A 19,667-nucleotide genomic window follows, 5' to 3' on the forward strand; every position below is an offset into this window, starting at 1 on the left:
CCCCTTATATCATGTGACTGCAGAAAATTATTGCAAGATGGGGCAGGATTGTGTATTATTCCTTTCATTCAAAAGCATAGGCGGGATTTTGGCAGTCCTCAGCACAGAAAATACCTTGATTGCAGCTGTTGGATAGCGTTGTCTTGGAAAAACTTACATCTTAGACCCCCAGTATTTGAGGGGGAAGGGAAGAAGGAGACTTCTGCTCCGTTTCTTATTTCACAAGAATATAAACAGAACAGGAGATAATAGACCTACTCACAGACAAGAAAACAGATTTATATTCCAAAGTCTTCAGAATCCCAACTGGAGAAACTGGGGGGGGAGGGGGAAATCTATATAGCTGCTGCTTCTCCTTTTGAATACCATATTTGATACTAAAGTACTGACAAGTTTTTAGGACAAGCTCTGTGAATACACAATAATTTGTTAATCCATGCTGATCAGATACCAGCTGATTCTGCCTGACAAAGGATTCAGTAACTGTTATCCAAGTTTCTTTTTTGTCATGTGCTTAGAGTTTGTTTCTTGCTCAGTTTGTGCAGTGCACTCAGATGTTTTCAGATAATTCCTCTAATAATTTAAGTAAATGCATAAACATATTGCAAGATGTGCAGGGATTTGCTTCAGGAGGTCAGGGTTTCCCCAGCTTAAAGTAGTGCATAATTGCCAACCAAAAGCAGCAACACAGCTGCTATGAGAGAGGCTCAGAGCTTGCATATGCCTCCAAGATAACCAGGCTGAAGAAAGTCTCTTCAAGCAGCTGTTGTTTCATTGCTTGGCCACTTGTCCCATGGCTGAGGATTATAATTAGCATTACAACCACAGGAGTTCTTTTCAGGTTCCACTGCAGCAGCATGAACCACAGTGGGCAACACCTTTGGGAATGAGGATATGTAGTTTCATGGCAACAGAGGGATTACAGAGCATCCTTCAGTATCAACCTACTCTGTATTTGTTACAAAGATTTAAGTACAACAGAGAAAGCAGCATATACTGGTGAAATAAGCATGTCAGAAAAGGCTGCAGGGAATCAAATCAAAGCCCTCATATCTCAGTGCATCGTATACGCTTCCTGTCAGACAGGAGCCTGCATCTCACAAACACTAAATTGACTGAATCCTCACAACACTCCTATGAAATATGGCGTTGCTATTCCTATTTTACAAGTATAAGCAAGTACTATGTGAGTCACACAGAGCATCAAATCCAGAGTTACGCTGGGAATTCGATACCCAATTGTTGTTTATTTTGGTTGAATTGAATGGAAACTGGAAATGAACTAGTCTTCTGAGTTCCAACCCACTGCCTACCAGATCATTTTTCTGAACATGTCTTTTATATCAAACACAAACTACTGAGGACATCCATGGTTTTCTCCAGACTGTCTGCTAAGTAACTGACACCAAAAGAGAAGGCTCTGGCATACCTATTTACAAACATGCCATTCCAGATTAAATTTCCAATATCCTGAAAACAAACCACTACCTTGGGGTATTTCCTCTCTCAAGGGAGCAGTTTCATCTTCGATTTGTGTATGAATCACAAAAGCAACATAAGTGATGCAGACCATATTCTGAAACATGCATAGTTTTATGCCACTTCTTTTCATATCTGCCATTATGATGCATTCGTGAATTACTTTCTCTCCCCCCCTTTTTCACCTATTTGTAATTAGAGGGTAGAACAGATGGTAGTAGCTTACTTTAAAGTGATGTCTTTATTAAAGCACTTCTCAGTATGCTGCCTAACAATTGTGCACAACAGCAAAGAAATTGCTCTAGCTATGGACAAATCACAGAAGGTTTGGAGATTCATAGTAGAGACACATCAAATTCTCAGAAAATTTATGAGATCAGTACAAAATTCCAGAAGCCACCACCTCAGCTGAATGGCACCTCAGGAGCATCACTTCCACCTGAGGTCTTTGGAAAAAACATTGCCAACCATATATACATAAAATATAGGAGTCAGAATCTCTCTCTTCAAGCTCCATTTTCACATTTAGTAGGGGCTTAAGCATTACACCTCTGCACAGAGGCAAAAAGGGAATGATATTTACTGTTTGGTATTTGAAGCAGTAGAGAGCAACTGCCTAAAATTGTCCTGTATCTCCCACCCTTATAAAGGAACAAAATCAAAACCTAAAAGCTCTACTGCCATGTACTACTCACTGGCTGCTTTCTTTTCCATTACTGTCCCCTGCAGCACACTATCTTTCTGTAATCCTTGGCACTACTCTCCCCATGCCCCTTCCACACTTTACACCCCTTGCAGCTCTCCCACCTGTCCCCACTCCCTGACCACCCTGAGCCTCCAACCTCAACTTCCAGTATTGGTCTTCAGTCTTCAACTCTAAATGACAGGGTGGCAATTAGTTGCTTTAAACAGAGAATTTTATTCCTGAAACTCAGGAAAATGACATTTATTTTGTTAGGGTCAGCCTTGTTTCACTATGAATAAAGAGCAGCATAACAAAAATAATCATTGTGCCCTCAGCTCTTATTATACTAGTGGCAGAAAGCATCCATTGTACACAGGTGAACAACAAAGATTTACCAAACAATTCTCCATTCTCAATCATTACATTTGCATTAAAATTTCAAAGAAAAGCCATATTGTGCACTGTAAGTGCCCCTACAGTCACACTGCATATCCCCAGATACAGCTCACACTGGGTGTGCCCTCTTACCCAGGATGAGGCCATGATGAAGTACTTCTAAAATAGGATCACAGTGGGGCAGATTTTTCACCCCCAGAAGACTATAGGCATACCAAAATCAGGAATTTAATCATGATACATAGTGTGCTCAAGAGAAGAGACTCAAAGTTTAGAGCTGTCTTTTCTTTTGCAATATTGAACTGCAAGGAGAGAGCTTAGAGAGGGGTCAAAAATAGTTCAATAGACTTCCTCTACATCCTGGATCACAATGGTCAGTTAAATTGAGTAGCACCTCCAAAATGCTCCAGCAGCTGGTTGAGCAGAGGCCACCCCTTTATTCTATTTCAGAACAGTTGACCTCCTGATACAGTTCTTTAGCAAGCAGCAATTAATTACTGGCATCCTTAGGTAAAAGCCCCATGATTTACAAACACTAAATACAAGCTTCAGCTGTTTAATGGTGCTGAAACCCATGCTGTAAGGATGTGCTAGGATATGTAGCACACAACACTCATTATCTTTATGAAACAATTGGCAATATTGTGGCTATCTGAAAGTGTACCAGTTTGAAGGATTTTTGTGCAAAAGGAGAAGAATGAATTCTCCAAAGATTCTCATATTTAAAATATGCTTTTCCTCACAGGCTTGTCCATATCTAGATTGCTTTTAGCTTTCTTGCTACAGTCTTTCCTCCTTAACTCAGCCCTGTGAAGACAATGAGATTTCAAAGACTAATTCTGGAGTACAGTGAGATTATCTTTACTGGCACAATTTGATAACAACTGAGTGATCTCTAGTTGCAAGTATCTCAATTCCAGCTATTGACCACTAATATTTCAGTATCTCACCATAACTGAATTATGCACTAGGAAAATGTTCTGGTGTTCCTAGAGCCCAGATTAGCCACCTAAATCAGCTAATGGCAATCAGTGCAACAAACAGAAAAGCTACATTCTCAGACCTATTGCACTTTTATTGGTAATACACACATACATTTGACAGAACCTACATACGGAGATTGATTTTATCTTTCTTCAATGCTTTCCATTCAGTAATTTACCTAAAAAATTCTATTATAAGGCTATGATTACGAAGGTTAAAATATTCTGAGCCAAAGGCAGTGATAAGTACATAAGCTTCAATAATAAACTTTAATAAGGCATATCCTAAAGGATCCTTAAACTTCAGTTTTTCATTCCAAAAACTTCAGGATGACCTATTTTTTTCACAGGTAAATAAATGCATATATATATTAATATATATAAATATATAATTACATACATTGATATAAATATAAAATATAATATTTAAATATTTATAATCGTATATAAATATAAATTATATATTAATATTTGATTACATATGATTAGATATAATATATAAAATATAAAATATTAATATATATTTAATATATTTAATAAATGAAAAAGGTAAAAGGTAAAATTCTCTGAAGAATCATTTTCAAAATTTTAGAATAAAAGCTTACCTCGTTATTTCATTTTGCTACTTTTTCCCAGCTGATCAGTCTTTTGTCCATCCCCCCTGATTTTTTTTGGTTTGTTTTTTCCTTTTTCAGCTTTCCTATTCACTTTTCCATCACCTATTATTAGCTGATGAATTGGGGATTCACATTACTAAGATACAGCTTGCAACTTAATTAGAGATGGTGAGCAAGAGGGAAGACAGTGAGCAGTGGCACTGCTCCCAGACTTTCGGTGTCAATGTCTGCACCTGGTTCTCATTTCTTTGGGATGTGTCATGATGTTAGGCCCCATAGTAATTGATAAAACTTATTATAAATCTGGTTGCTAACACAGATTAATGTTTTGTTCCAGTCGACCAGAACATGTCAATATATGCATGAGCACCATGTTATGATAAGGAGGTGGTATCAGAACTTAAACAGAATATGAAAACTGGGTGTCAAAAAAGTAACAACCAATGAATGCTCAGTAGATATAAGTGCTTTCTTGGATGAGAACTCTATATGTGGAATGATGATACACAATGAAAACCTGAATCAGTAACCATGCAGAACATGAAAACTAACAGAATTTAAGATTTAGTCATAGTGCTGCTGTTTGTTAAGTGTCTCTTAAATTTTGCTTTTACTTAAGTATCCAGTGAGTAAACTTTTTTTCTACTTTAAAAAAAAAAAAACACAAAACAACAAAACTTCACAGTAGATACAATCTGTAAGTAGACTGCCATGATAGCATGATTTCAGTAAATCAATACAAACTTAAAAACTTCCATTTATAATTGTTGATGTAATCCATTTTCAGATGGTATCTAGCTGGATTGGACTACAGAAAAAATGATCAGGGATAGGAAAATAACTAGCCTCCCTGCTCCTCATAAATGTTTAAACTTTAAAAAATATCTTTTACTGATATGTTTTTTGTTTGTTTGTTTTTGTTTTTCTTCCCACTCCTTGGCTTTCTCGTATAACATAGCATGAGAAACATGAATTCGGCACGTTAACTAAAGGACATAACTACACATCTTTGTGAATGGAATCACGTCCATATTCCTGACTAGGAAATCATAAGAATTTCCTCTATCTAAACAATAAATGGCAATGTCCACTGATGCTGAGAATTGATTGCTTTGGATTCTCCATCCTTTAAGCATGAATTTGAAACACCAAGCAATTAAAGAGAATTAATTATATTTTCAGACTAGATTTGTTTCAATGAAAGTCCTGAATAATATAACCATATATTAGGGCAAGATTCCTTCACACTAAGACCTGGAAGAACAATAGTCCTTATCTTGGAAGCTGAAGTTTAATCAACATTTGACAAGACCATAGTCACCTCCTGTATTTAATTGGACGGGCTTCCAGTGAAGTGGCAGAAGAGGGACTGAGAGGCTTGTAGGAGGCAGGTACTAAGAGGCACAAGTGAATAAATTGTCCTCTCAGCCTGGGCAGGGAGGTGTCTAAACATGTCCTAGAAATATAAATCCCGCATTAGGAACTGGCAAAATAAGACACCCATATGTAATCATAGCAAATACAAATTCCTCTCTCCTCAATTTGTTATGAAACATCATAACTTCAAGACAAAACCTATGGCATGCCCAAGGAGACAGCAAGAGACATCATTGTCATAGGGCTGTGTAGGAGACCTTATTACCAAAAAACATCTCCTTGAGCTGTTTTACTCACGTGGTGACCCTAGCTACTCACATCTTCTCCTTTCTATTAGTGAGAATAAAACCTTCTTCCAAATGAATCTTTGTGGCTTGAATGAAAAGGCTTTTGGGGTGGGAGAGGGAGTGTTCTTCCCCTTGTTCAGCTGGGAGCCTAAGTGGGGAAATCAGCGGATATGTGGAATTTTATGTCCTTAATACTTAGTAAAGCTGGGAAGTGAACCCCACTGTCCCCAGTTTAGCATTTTAGAAGAGAAGCACTTACATTAACTGAACTGGTTCTGTATCAATCTGTCCAGGCTAGTTTTTGAAAAAGAAACAAGCTCCTAGTGCTGTCCCATGGCCCCAGTCACTAGACCATTAAGATTTTCTTTAACATTTTATGATGTCTTTATTTCATTGTGCATGTTTTATCTCTGTCTAATTGCATTTGTAAATTGTTTTATGCATCTCAAAGTGCTCAAAAGACCGGAGATACCAATAAAATACAGGAGAATAAACTGGGAGAAATAATTACTGAAATATAGGATCCAATATCTTGAAAAATCAATATAAGGAAACTGCTGAAGGGATATGCATCCCTTGTACCTATTTAGAGCGAGTCATCAGAGGAGGGACAATCTGGAAGAAGTGAAGAAAATTTCTATTTGATTCATCTTACTAGAGATAACCTTAGAAATTCTAGACTCTGTGCTGCAATGCAGGAAAAGTTTAAAGCACAATAAAACCCAATTAATCTAATGAATACATAAGAGAAAGCACACAAGCTGGCAAAACTAAGAGGGTCCGCTCCACCCACAAAGATCCTAGGACATTTTTGTTCACTCCTTTGGTACAGAAATATTTTTATTGCTAACTTTTAACAGTACTTCACTAAGAGTTAACACTACATTAAAACAATACTGGTCACTTGCATTTTGTTGAAAAATTTGATCTTCAAATCTTCTCCTTCACAGTTTAAGTCTTAAAATTTGGGAACAGTTTATAGGGAAGGATACCAGCACACCCACCCCTCGTACCTCAAGCTTTAGCAAACTATGGTCTATCTCACAGAATCTAAATTCCAAACTTTTTCTGCTCCTGAGGTGAAATCCCGACTCCCACAAAAACAAGGACTTCTATTAATTTTTATGGGGTGTGTATTTCTACTCCTCAACTTCTGCAAAGTTCAGATTCAGATATAAACTTCAGAGTCTACAGCAGAAAGCTCAGCCTTGGGGCACACCTGTGTCTTACTACATCTGGGAGTTGTGGATCAGACATTTGTCTGGCAAAACCACATAAAATGGGGGGACATACCACCACATGAATCAGGTTGAGAGCTGCTGATGAGGTGGGAAAAACGAGAAATGTAGAACATAGAGGAACTAAGATTAGAATTTGCCACAAAGGGAGGGAAGGAAGTATACAGTTGGTCTTATATGTAATGGAGACTAACCTGACATCTGAGATTATACAAAATGACAGGATGACATACTGTGCATGTTTACTTTTCAGTCTGCAACATTATCCCCATGACTTGCAATATTATGTTTACTAAGTACGGGCGGCCATGTCTGAGTACATGGAGGAGAAACAACCTAGGAACATAAGGTTTTGCTGACAGTGGGAGCTGTCTGTAGCCCTCTCCCCTCCAGGGCTACACTGAGCCAATCTCTTAGAGCAGCAGTGCTGTCAGATGGGGTTGGACTTCCAGTTACAGATAAAAGAGTAAACTTGGATCTTAAAAGCTCCAGGATTCTCTCAGCAGGACACATTCATTTTGTGGTCAAGTTTCCCTTCCACTTAGATATATGTAATTAAAGGAAATAAATGAAACCTATCCAGTAAGTGTTGTCCCTCTCTTTCTCTGAAAGCTTGGAAAACCCCCTCTGGTTCCTGTTGCTTTAAAATACATATTTCACCTCCCTGACATTCCTTTGAGGATCAGTAATGCAGGTGAAACTGTGAAATACTAATTTATAGCAAAACAATAAACCTATAAAGAACTGACATCAGGTCTACCATAAACCAGTTTGGAGAAGGTATATAGAGGAGCAGACAGTACCCTACACAGAGCAGGCAGTAGCCCATGCCCAGTCCCTCTAATCCACAACTTTAGACCACATCTTATATATGGACCAATAATAAGAACCAGGGAAAAGATTCATGCAAACATCTAAGACAGAAGAAACTGTGATGCTGCAGCAGCATATCTTCAGATATAGTGTGAAATGTCATTAAAAAAAAAAAAAAAAAAAAAAAAAAAAAAAGGAACCATGAACAAAGTATTATTTGTCTGTAGTTAAACACAGTTTGAGGACTTCTTATTCTCTGAGATGTTCAAAACTCAAATAGACAAAGCCCTGAGCGGACATAATTTGAGCTGAAGTAGGATGAACGAAGTGACTTACACAGGTACCCTCCCACTTAAATTATTCCATAATAAAACTCCTTATGAATTCAGCATCTGCATATTTTCCCGGTTGTTACTACAGTGGAGTCAAAAAGTCTGAATTTCTAGCAATTTGCTTTTACTTAACAGTTGTATCAAGAAATATTATGGATGAAACAGCATAGCTTTTTTTTTTTTTTTTCTTTTTCTCTTGTATTAGATGCATACCACATGTCCCCATCTCCCTGTAGAAACACATTAACTAGATTCACCCAAAATCAAAAGTACCATTCAGAGACAAAGCATTACTGGCCTGTGCCATGGCAAAGATGTGGAAAAAGAAGAACCTACTTCAGGCAGCTTGCTGAGGGGCAAACTTTTTCCTGATAAATATACTCAAGCCCAGCCAGCTTTGCTGTTTCTATCACTACTGCTAGCACTCAAGGATATGAGCAAGAGCTCTGGCAGAGCAGTGTGAGCCAGAGGCAGAGAAAGAAGCAGGAAAGGACCTAAAGAAAGGAGAGTGTCGGGGTCATCACTGTCTGATTAGGAATGCTTCTGTCTCTAGCTGCTTCAAAAAAGGGGGGAGTGAAGTTGGTCAGGTCTGATTTGAGTAACCAGAAATGATGTATTTCTGCATTCTAACAGTAAGGTTTTCTGTGATAAGCTCTCCGAAATGCTTCATATTGGCCTCAGCTGTCATTCCAGCTGTACAAGTCTGTATCAAACTGAAAGAGCTTATTTGTTTTTTCCTTGTATTATAACTCATTAATACTTTTTAATAAAATAAAAGATCAAATCAGCACTTATACCGAGTCAAAGATACTCTATTAAAGTTGCTGTAGATATGACCCAATAGACATGCGTTCTATTGGTCAGAAGAGAACCAGGCAAGTTCAGAATATTGCAACTCATTGACTTAGCCTTAAGTTCAGTTGCATTTAGAGTTTTCCAGAACTTCCTACCTTAAAGGAAGGCAATAAATCTCACTTCCAGAGACACCTAGAAGCTCTGTCAGACATTGAAACTTATTTCAGTTCTGAATTTGAAACAAGCACTTTTCATATTCTTTAAATAACAGCTGACTGATCACAAACCTAGAACTTCTGTTCTATTTATGGATACTACATTATCCCAAACAACAAAGCAAAACTGCAAAGGTTAATTACATAAATAACAAATAAACTCCCTCTTGTAAGATCTATACATTTCAAGTTTGAATTGTTTTTCTACCAGCACCTAATGCATACAGTTGTTGCTAATCTGTTGGCTGGCAAAGGATCAACAACCTTGAATTTGTAACAGCTAAAAGCATACATCTAAAGATTGCAATGATAGCTGTGCTTATCTCTGTCTGGTAGACTGTAAATTCTGCTAGCTGGAGTTTTCAGAGGTAGGTGCTAGAGTCAATGAGTACAATGATTTTGAAAAGATGAAGTAATGCCATTAGAAAAGAAAAAAAGACAGGTTGAACTGGACACATTCTTTCAATTGTTTCAAGACTTAGCAGGACAGAGGTCTACCTTTCACCTTAACTCAGCCCAATATTCTAATCAGAGCAAAATTGTTTTTTGCTACATATTGCACAGTACCATCTTGAAAATCCATCAAGTGAGGAAGCAGACTTAAAAGACAGACATATATGCAGACAGTTTTCAAATAATTCCTCTGCAAGTTCTTATCCACTAACTTTTAACTTTGTTTTATTTAGATAATTCTGCCTGATATGCAGTGGTCTTAGAAACAAAACCAAAACACCCAACCTTGTTAATCAATCTTAGAGACAAGAAAGGAATCTGAACAAGCATTTCCCTAAAAGCTTTAACACAAACTGCTGACAAAATTGCAACAACCACAAAATGACCTGAACTGGAGCAGTATGTACACCTCACGTCAGACATTCAGATGAAGAAAGAACCTCTAAAAGTCAAAAACTACAAGGTATTACAAACATTAAATTCTGTACTACATGCAACTGGTGCATTAGCAATTCTTTCAGAAATCACTGGTTTTGATGTCTCATCGGTTTCATTGGTTGGAGGAGCCCTGCAAAATCATTGCTAGGAGGATCGCAGAATTGGATCAAAGAAATCATTCCCATCTGAAGCACAGCTCAATGAAAGGAAATTCTGCTGGCAAATCATGTAAGGTCCTTTCAGTCAGAAAGTAGTGGCTTCATTGCTTTCGTGATTTATGGTGTAGTAGACCTGTCATCTATGGATTGTTTTTTGAGCAAGATGTTTGTTAGAGCCTGAACACTCTTAAAAAGGTTAGGATCAGATGAACAGTGAAACGCTGTCTTCCTCAGAAGTGATAAATTCTCTGAATTTCCCAGATAGGAATACAATTTACACGCATACACAGTAATGTTAGTGCCTTTAGGACACAGCAGATGTAAAATGCCTATGAAAATCAACAGAAGAACTCATGTGAAGGCACTCTCTCATGCTTTCATGAATTGTCAGACTTGCAACTAATTTGCTGTGCTTGGAGAAGTGTCAGCATACAACAGACATACTAGATGCAGACAATGCACTGACAGGTATCCAGGCATATATTTTTCAAATGGAAAACTGTATCTTAGCTAAGACTCCAGAGAGGAAAACAAGGGAAACAAATCTTAGACATGCAATATCCTGAAGAAGAGAACCCTATGCTTTAAACCTTAAATCCTGATCTCATAATTTTCTCAGTTCTTCTGCACTTGAGTCCTCCTGCCTGTCTCCCTTCCTGCTAAAATGCACCACACAGTACCAGAAAGACTGTGCACTTAATTTAGTGTGCCCAAGCCTATATCCATGATGGTCTGCACTGTCCCTGAGGGATGCAACACTTACACTGCTTGGGCTTCAATGTTGAGTCTTTGTGAGGTTTATCTACTAAAAACCTGTTATGGAGCATGTGAACCAATATCATAGAGAATGCTAACAGTACAGCCTTAGTTTTGCTCTAAGCATAACAGTTTTCAGAATTAGAATGTGACCACTTCTTTTAAAATGTGTCAAATGTATTTCTTCTTTAACTTGTTCTCTAGGTAAATCAAATCTACACAATTTAACATTGAAAATTATTCTACTGTCACCACTCTCTCCTGCACTGCCTCCCATTTTCAATCCCCAGAAGAAAATCAGTCTTACATGAGCACTTACTGTAATTTTATGTCTATCACTTGGAGACAGGTAAAACTCTTTGCACTTCTAGCTATTCTCCAACCCTTTATCCATTCAGCCACAGTTTTGCTGTCAAGGTGGTGTGTGGACTCTAGTAAATAGAAAAGTTCATGGACTGATGATCAATGCAGTATCTGAAGCACAGAAAACAGATGGTGTGATATCATCCTTCAGGTGTAAACTCCAGGGTTCAGTCTTAGAATTGTCACCACTTTTACAGCCTATGTTTTGTTTTTTTTTTTTCCTCCTCCAAGGACCTTCCTTTATTAAAATGCCAATATAAACTTTATTGGTTAACTATTTCTGTCTATATAAGCAAAAGGCATTTGGAAAAGCAATAAATTCTTAGGTCTTACAGAATACCAAATAACCCTTATTCAAATACCACAGGTTATAAACAGATATTAAACATGTACACATTCAGTGGGAGATGACCAGAGTTAATATCAGTTAATGTCTGATATATCAAACTCCTTAGGCATAGCAAAATAACTGTGATCCCACAGAGCAAGTAGTAATATTTTATAAAACAAAAAGCATATATCAAAACTCATGCTCATTCTGAATTTAGATGACTTCTTTATCATGCTGATCTTTGTTTCCTAACTAAATGGGCTTCTAGGGATTTCAGGATTCATAGACAAAATTGAATTGCTTTACATATCCCAATGACATAAATAGCTTTGGTACCACTGCAAAGGAATGGAGACACAAGGGGCCAAACACAGGCTTGACTTTCATCTTTTGCCATTACCAGAAGGCAAATCTAGCACATGGTCAGTAATTCACCTTGGCTAAAGTCAGATCTAGTAGAGCTGAAGAACTCCTGGGGTGCTCGAGTTTAATCACTTTCTCAATAATTTCTTTTAATATTGAGATACTAAAGACTATATGATAATTGACAAGATTGCCACTGACACTCTACTTTCCTAACAAAGCAATCGTTTTATTAAAATGCACAAAAGCTACCTTTTCAAAGATGAATATGACTTAACTATCACTTCCCCCAAATTTGTAGGGATCAGATTAGCAAGAATACTGTTAGAAAACTTGAAGCAGAGCAGCATTTGCACAATTGCTTTCTAATGACATATTTCCAGCTAGATATCATGACAATTATAAATACAATTAGTTTAAGAAACTTATTATTCATAAGCAATTAGAAACCTCAGGGAAGGGAAGCACATAAGAATTTGCTAGCATGCAACTCATAACTTGAGTCTTCCTGAGAGGAACAAGCAGACAGAAGTTTGCTCACATACAGTGGATGCCAAGTTAATATTGTGAATATCGCACTTGCTGATGATAAAATCATACACTAGGCAACCGACGGTTTGCTATTATGTTATTCATGCTTTACAGTTCCCTCAGAGAGCAGCCTCCATTGCTCACAGATTGATGATTTCGATTGGAAGGTAACAAAACAGGTTGCAAATGTACAAGAAGTCATAAAGTTTTAAAACCAAATTTTTCAATGCTATGAATTAACATTATTCCATTGAACTATACTGATTTCCACCAACTGAGCATTTGATTCATACAGGGTACCAGCTGAACTTTCAAAAAGTGCAATTTCTTAAAAACAAACAAGCAAAAAAAAAAAAAAACAAAAAAAAACAAACAAAAAAAAACAACCAAACAAACACACACAAAAAAACCCACATATTTTTATAGTATCTTCATTGATCTTTCATTAGATCCATAGAGGTGATACAGACCATTCAATAACACTGAAAACCTAATTCTGTCTAGTTTTGCTATTACACATATCCACTTAAATATTTCTTGAGGTTATGAAAATATCTCCTCTTCTGAACCAGGAAATCTGTCTTCTATCAGCACAGGCTGACTACCTTGCCAGCTTTAACCTATGGTCTTTCTCTACTGTTACAAGTCATTAATCAGTTACTTCCATCACTGTAACCAGTAGCGACTATCTATAATCATCTTCTATGACTCTTTGAGAGCTTACTATCCACTAGTGTCAATGCCATTTAGGTTATAAAAATGTGTTAGTCTAAATGCCATGCATGCATTAATCACTTGCCAGGCTTTTGCTGTTATAGTTTCCTGAATTCTAGTTACAGCTCTGCATCTTTTATGCAGGACAGCATTAACTGTAATAACATTAAAGACACTGCTCCAGAAAAGCTGGGATGAAAGCAATCAAAAGATAATTAACCCTGCAGTTCTATATGTTTCTTTCAGCAGCCTGAACATGAGTATTCCACTTGTTATTCTTGCTGTGCCAGAAAAGAGGAAGACAAACATTTAATCTGGGTAAACTGAGCCAGTAATAGATCCATAGATTTGATGGTAGGAGGGATCATTAGTTCAAGTTTGCCTTCCCATAGAACAAGTCAGAGAATGTCACCTTTCACTCTATACTCAGCCAAAAAAAAAAAAAAAAAAAAAAAAAAAAAAAGACTATTGTTCAACTAAAACACATTTTTACCAAGAGAAGTCTAGTCTTCAATTGAATGAGGGTTGCTGGCTTTACTAAGAAACAAAACAAGACGTTTGAAAAAGAATTTTCAGAACATGCCATACATAATACTCCAGACCTCCGGCATCATTTCCATGCTGCTTGCTTCCCTGCTTAATTTCTATGCATATGCTCACACCAACTTTTTCCCCTTGTAGCTGTTCTCTGCAGAAACTCCAGCCTGCTACTACTCTCTCATCCTTGCCCTGCATTTACCCTTATTCATGTCCATCTATTTTTACTTTTCTGCCCAAGAAATCTGTGGGAGGAGACTGGTGTCAGACACTACGTGGACTGCAACATTGCTATTTGCTGCCTGATCACTCGCCTTCTTTCTCCAGAATGCTTTTGGTTGCAGCTAACTGGTTCTTTTCCATTTTCAGATAAATGCAACACTCAATTATTTTAAAACAAAGTTTATTGAACAGATGATCAAAAATCACATTAATAAACCCCATCTATGGACACCAAATCAGCAAAATCTGTATTTTTTTCTGGTAGTTTCTTCCAATAGCTAGATCTCTGTCATTGTGTATTGTTATTTGAATTGGACCGGAATTAATGCCCTGCTGTTCCTATTGGTTTATTTTCTAGAATAAACATCAAACTCCACCACTATTTGCACTTTTTTTTCTTTAGCTTTTAAAAATTATATTGGGACAAGAAGGATTCCCTTCTTCATGCCACATAGTTCCAGTACCTTCCTCCTCCTTATTTTTTCCCCCCTGAGAAAAAATAGTGGGGAAGGAAGGCTGAGAGAAAATAACCATAGTGGAGATATGATATGCCTGTTTGAGATCAACTTAGAACTGCCAGAAGAAAATGTTTATAAATGTAAATAAATTATACAAACATGGAAAAAAAAAAAAAGTTAACAATCTTTTGGCTTTAGCTCTAAGACCCTTTGAAATTTCTCCTGCTGTTTCAGGGCTGTTGGTGGTGCAGTACTGGTTATCACTCAGTATTTTTATCTCTGAATCTCCTCTGACCACCCTCAACATACAGCTCTCAAGATACTCATCCTAGCCAGTAAGAACATGCAGAGCTCTTCTGCTTCTTATCTGTTTCCATTCCTTATCTATCACCCTTTCCCAACTGGCCACCTTCCCCCATCACATACATTTTGTTCTCATCTTCCCTTTCATACAGAGCATCTTCTCTTAACTACTCTTCAGGTGTTCAACCTCTTTTTAGAGTAGGTAGCTTGTGTCTCAGAAAGCTTGTTGCATTAACTTATGAAGTAAATTGGAAGTAGTACCTAAATCCACTGCTTTCAGAACTGACGGAAAACTTTAGGTAAACAGTTGTCATCCAAGCACAAAAAAAAAAAAACACAACAAAACACACCTAAAAAAAAAAAAAAAAAAGTCTGCCTTCTGAAAATCCTAATGTTCCAAAGTTATATTTTTGTGCCAAATTAGTAAGAAAGCAAATAGTATACCAGAAAACTGGGGAAAAAAAAATAAATAATAAATGTTTGATAAAACCTTTCTACTAAAATGACATCTCAAAAAGGAAATTATTTTAAAATGCCTGCTATGCAGAATTAATTTCCCCTTTATTTTATAACTTGTTATATACTATTGACATACCATTTCAAGACATGATACAGTAATAGATATTTTAAGATTACAATAGTCAAAGCCTTCTTGTACTGTACATAAAACTATTAAACAGGCTTCTGCATATAGCAAAATTAAACTTTTTTCTAATTTACAGATCAAAGTAAAACATTTCTGTAGCAATGAAACAAATTATTTTCCTGAAAAAAAAGTCACGATTGCAGAGATTTATTGAAGATTGAAAATGAAGTTTTCATAATAAATAGAAAATAATTTGATAAATATTATCTAATCAAAATAACCTGCAGCACCTCTTTCTGCCAAAACAAAGGTCTTGAACAGAAATTTCACAATTAATTTTATGAAGTGTTCATGGAAATAATCCTATATCAGCCTCCTTTTAAAAAAATAGTGTTATTTCTCCTTGGACTCCGCTTACACAGTCATAGAATTGAATCCTATACAAGAGCCTAAAAAAGTATACCTCACCTTATATCAGTTGACTGTCTGGTCCTCAAGGTTAAATTTAATTGGTATAGAAAAACATTTCCTATTAACTCTATTACTGTTTGTGTTTATGCCAAAATAGAGTTTGCTGTGTGGAAATTATTAGAAGATTAAGTCACTGATAACAGAATATTCATCATCTAAGAGGAATTGAAAGGTATTAGATTTAGAGTAGACTTTATGGTAATTTATTAAGTGATAGAATAACTTGCATGTCTACTTATTTTGAATAACTGCATAAAATATCACTCTAATTACTGGAATAAATTAGTCCTATGTTGTCTATACAACCTTTATTTTTCTATTAGCATTTTGTTTTGTAATTTATAAGCTTAATCATATTGCCGAGGAGAATTAAAAAACTGAAATAGTGTTAACAGAATAGGAATCTTCAAGTCTGAATGATGATACGAGGACGCCTTCTTTATTGGTTCAGTGCACTGTTTTATTTTTACAAGGAAATATATTGTGCCCTTTTCACACACATAACATGCCTGTTTACAACAAATGGACGTATGTACAATGTACTACTTCCCAGGTGCTACGTAAATCTTGGAGGAGAGAAGGTTCTTTGCAATTGGGAAAACCTCGGCCAAAAGAAGATGTTCAAATCATGTCCAAAATATTTACTCCTCCATTTTAGAAATTATCAGGGTCAAGATTTTCTCACTAGGATAGCTGAAAACACTTAATTTTCATTGAAATAAATTATTTCCCTATGAAAAGTGTGATGTCACAACATAGGATAAATTCATGACTGGATCGTGAATGCCAGCTATAGCAAAAAAAGAATAATATATGGAAAGTTTACAACAAAATAACAGAAAATAAAAATCTAATGCAATTCCACACATTCAGGTTTTTTTTTTGTTTGATTTTTGTTTTTTTTTTTTTTTTGTTTGTTTGTTTTTTTGTTTTTTTTTTTTTTTAATACCAACAAACGTCCAGCAAAACAACAAACCTACACCCATATGCCAGCTGTCAGGCTTCCTAACTGTTAAACATGTTATTTGTATTGCTATTGCTGCTGTTCCAATGAAAACTGTGCATTCTAAAGAAAGGAAAAAAGCCCTCATTTTTCATCAAAAAAGCCAATATTTTATAAAACAAAACTTTCCATCTGAGCTATTCCATTTTCTAATCAGAATAACTATCATGTTACTTTGTTTCTGTACTCAGAGATTTGGAATCACCTCAACAGATTGCAAGACAAACCAACATCAAAAGCAAAATTATAGAAATGTACATTGAAGTTCTAGTCAAAACAATTGTTTTCCTAGTCTCTTTAAACTAGTTCACTAATGTAAGGATTCTTTCCTAGTTTGTGAGGGTTACTCAATTTGTGCTTTTTATAAGTGTCTGTTACTTTAAATCATTTTAATTTTTGTGCTTAACTTTTTTCTTTCTTTTGTTGACACAAAACTGAAACTAAATTCATTGCATTCTCAAATTATTTTCATATTCACAGTAGTTCCCATTCCAAAACTGAAGAACACATCATTCCATCTCAGAGCAACCGTGATTTTTAGATTTCAAAGTACGCAGTATTTTTATATCATATTAAAAATCTATTAGTTATTCTTCAATCCAAAAATAAGATGTGAAATTTCCCATATAAATTTTAACAGGTTATCGTTATTAAAGCTAAAGAAAAAAGAAATCAGTTTTCAGGAGGACACACTACTATTTGAGTACATACTAAATATACACACTATATATCTACAGTCTAAGAATTGTTATTGGTCATTATAGCAAGAGAAGCAGTTAAGAATTAAAATGAATATATTTTGATTACATATATTCATCTGAAATGCAAAAATCTGCTATTTCTCTGAGATTTTCAGGCTTGTTATATTACTTATTCTAGCTAAACGGCATGTCATCTTCTGATAGTTAGACAAAGTCTTAGAAAGTACCAAGCTAAAAATATCCAGGAGAAACCAGGCTGAAAACATGCATGAAGTACCCCAATTAAAAAGTTGCAACTGAGCTTGATTTATACATGCAGGTCCAATAGAACTGGACCTGAAAATGTTGAGTTTATATCCCATAGACACAATGCCAAAAAAAAAAAAAAAAACATACTGGATTACCCTGATGTTTTGTTTAAATATAGATATCCAACTTTAACAGTGCCTGTAAAAAATAAAAATATCAATAGCCGTATAGGTACAAATGAGAGAATCACCTTTCCTCAGGTTTCTCTTTCAGGGGCACTGCACAGACACTGCTACCTTATGGATGGCTTTCTCATTAAAGCTGAAGTTCAAAAAAGCATTCCTTTTTGGCAACGTAATCATTACATGTTGAAATTGTTGTTCATACTTCAAATCCTGCTTCAAGTCACGTTCTGCAAAATGACTGGCACTCCTTACAAAAGGAGGTGAATGCTAAGTATCTAACCTGCAGGTCGCTGGTGGGGAAAAACAAAAAACAACAACAAAAGAAACATGACCGTCTGACAGAAGGCAAAAGAGCAGAAGCTCTTGTATTGCTACTGCACTCAAGATAGCTGTGCAGAACAGGATTCTCAGCAAGAGAAAACTGACCCCATTGACCCCAAAGGACAGTTGACTTAGTGCTGTGACTACACACAGCACTAGTTGTGATCTAGCTCTACCCTCTCAGCATTTCCTGGGTGTTTGCTTCCTTCTCTGGAGAAGGAGATGTCCTCATGAGATGCCCAGATATGTCTCTGGTGTCTAGCATTAGGCCACAAACAGTCTCCCTGAGAGTTCAGATTTATCATTCTGAGGCAAAGATTTTATTATAGTATACAGATAATCTTCATTGGAAGGCCATGAAATTAATGATGAGTTAGTTAATTAATGGTGAATGTTGTAGCAGGTGGCAGTTCTACTCCAGCTGGTCCAGCCACCTGCTAATAGCTCTGTGTTAGCCTGGCTGCCCTGTACCTAGCACTTGGAGAGTTATCCCAAACTGCAGTTAAAAAGATGTCCTTTAACTGCAGTCTCTTTATGCAAGAGAAGGGCATGAAGCACCACTCCAAATTTCAAAACACTAAACCACTTTGTAAATTTTATATTAGCACATCAAGAGGTGTGTGTGTGCATGTGAATCTTCTATCAGTCTTTAACATTTATATCAATAAATATAATTTTCACACAGAAATGATGTTTTATGGGAGCATACACACATATTAGAGGATACTATACATAACCAGGACAGAGAACAAAAAAATCCTCATCTGCCCAAGACACAAAACCATTAAGTAGTAAGTCATGCGTAGAAGATATATCTGTATATTTGCAATGCTAGACTCTCTAATCCATCTAATGGATGACCTTACATATCAAAGGTTTCTAGGGTTAAGATTGTGTCCATTCAGCTATAGTGATAGGACACATATGTTGTAGGAAGCAAATTCCACATTTATTATGAAAGTTATTGTATTGAAAAGTCTTCAAGAGAACTACAACCCTCCATCCCTCCAAGGGTTGTGGATCACAGTGGGAAGACACTTTAAACATGGTACACATGATTAGATCCCTAGGCACTAAAGTAGATAGTAGCACAAACTATGTTATTAATTTTATACATAAAGCAATTCTTCAAAGGGCCATAAGAACAATGCTATTAAAAAAAATAAATCAGTCAATTTCCACCCATAGAAACAATCCTCTCTCCTTATTACCCCTTCCTTCCAAAACTACTTCTATAACAACAAAACAGCTATCTGTGGAGGAAGATGAAGCCTATCTACATTCTTCTTTAAAAGGTGATAGAATAT

The sequence above is a fragment of the Aythya marila genome (assembly GCF_965140915.1).
Source record: "Aythya marila genome assembly, chromosome: 6".
NCBI lineage: Eukaryota > Metazoa > Chordata > Aves > Anseriformes > Anatidae > Aythya > Aythya marila.